Here is a 2,207-nt window from a genome sequence, read left to right on the forward strand (position 1 = left end):
TACCGGAGAGTTGTGTTTCTCGTGCTGGAGTCCGTGGAGCTGGAAATTACAGCGCCTGTGTCATCTGGGGAGCCGTGGTGACTATCAGTGCTAGCCGTCCGGAAGCTGCACTGGTTCTCTTCATTGCGCCGGTGACTTTAAACTGAAATGTATGTGAGTGTAAGAATTGGCAGTAAAGTTTATTGACCCAATACTCACCTTGCGCCCTCCATTTCTTTTTCTTTTCTATATATATATATATATATATATATATATATAAATAAGCCACTCAATTTGAGAAATATGGTTGCTATTTTGAAAAATGGCTTATAATAAAATGATAAGTAATAAATAATCTAACTAATAATAATTCATTTACAGGTGTATGTACTTTAATTTATAAAGTTTGTATAATAAAACGATCCTAGAAGAAGCGATCACAAGAACTACCAACTTGGAGAGGAATGATCTTTTGGATTACAAAAAAAGGGAAAACAGGAAAGAATCAACCGCCCTTATTACCACCTATAATCACCATGAAAATACTATCAAGTCTTCCTTCAGAAATCATTGGGGAATATTATGAATGGACCCAATATTAAGAGAGATCCTGCCAGAGAAACCCGATATCATTTTCCGAAAATCAAAGAACCTGAAAGACATCCTGGCCCCAAGTATGCTGTAGGAACTGTCATCTGTAACCACCACCCAATCCTTTCCAAAATGCGTTGGATCCTTCAAGTGTGGACAGTGCAACATCTGCAAAATTCCTTAACCTGAACCGGAAAACTTTTTTCAGCACTGACAGTACTCATAAATTCAAGATCAAAGACTTTATGAACTGTAATACGACATCAGTCATCTACTTATTAGAATGCACATGCTCCAAAAAATACATAGGAAAGACGAAGAGGCCTTTAAAACTACGGATCCAGGAACACATTCGTAATATAAAACACAAAGTTGATACACATCTGATTTATAGACATTTCTGCCTGGTACACAACTCCAATCCAGAAGAGTTATCATTCAAAGCTATCGAACACGTCCAGGTCGGAAAGAGAGGAGGAGACTAGCCGAACAAACTATCCCAGTGGGAGAAGTTTTGGACTTTCCAACTCAACACCATGCACCCATGGGGTTTAATGAAGGTGATGAGATCACCCCATTCCTTTGAATACTCCCTTATTTCGGCACAAACTTACCTATCATTCACTGTCCTCATTTTTTATTTACTTAATAAAGAGATAAAAAAACAATATAGAATGATAATGTGTTGCTTACTGAGTTGTACGATGGATTATACAGTCATACCACACTGGATTTACGCCCAACTCCATTCGATCTTGGAAGCTAAGCAGTGGTGGGCTTAACCAGTACCAAGAGGGAGATCACTTGGGAAGATTAAGTACTGTAAACGTAGTCCCAAACCAAACCAGGGCAAACGTTATCAATCCAAGATTCACTTTTTTAGTCCTCCTAAGCTTACAAAATCACTCTTGTCTAGGTCCCCACTGAAGCACCCTCACCATTTTTAGTCCTATTACTTCTAATTATTCTATACTTAGTCCACAATATAATTATATTTGCATTTACCTATTGTAGTACCCAATGTATTCCTTGGGCACATACACATACATAGATAAAGTATCCCTCTATCACTGTAATTTCCAATTTTCACCTGTCCGCTGATTAATCTTACCATATCCCACAAAATGAGTTGAAATTAATTGCCTTTATGTACAGTAAGAATTAGCTTTTCTCCCTAATAATGTATAAACTTATTAATTAGCGACCATATTTCTCAAATTGAGTGGCTCATATATATATATATATATATATATATATATATATATATACCACTTATTATGATAAATACGTTTTAAACAATTACAATTGCGCTAGCTGTATTCTAATATAAAGATTGTGGCTCAGAACTATACTAAACAATCCTTTTCTTTTCTATAAATGTCTTTATGAATGGTCTGTCTGATATGGTCTCCGGGAAAATGGCCACCGCTGATCCACAAAGGGAGTGTTCCCCCAACCACTAGCTAACTATATGTTGGAACATGATTGGAAGCTGCGCCGGAAGTGGGGCAGTGAGGCGGGATCACGGGACCATGAGCACAGCCGGAAGAGTGGCACATACACACACTAAAGAAACCCAAACGACCGGAAGTGTGGCAGCGCGGGCGGACGGGGAACTTGGAAGTGGGGCATCCTGT

At 38.3% G+C, this 2,207-nt stretch overlaps 1 pseudogene; it reads left to right on the forward strand.

Moving 5' to 3' along the window:
• Window positions 1-1,279: 1,279 nt before the first annotated feature.
• LOC134945757 (5S ribosomal RNA) lies at window positions 1,280-1,399 on the forward strand (annotated as a pseudogene).
• Window positions 1,400-2,207: the final 808 nt, after the last annotated feature.

This window comes from Pseudophryne corroboree, chromosome 1, assembly GCF_028390025.1.
Source record: "Pseudophryne corroboree isolate aPseCor3 chromosome 1, aPseCor3.hap2, whole genome shotgun sequence".
NCBI classification, from domain to species: domain Eukaryota; kingdom Metazoa; phylum Chordata; class Amphibia; order Anura; family Myobatrachidae; genus Pseudophryne; species Pseudophryne corroboree.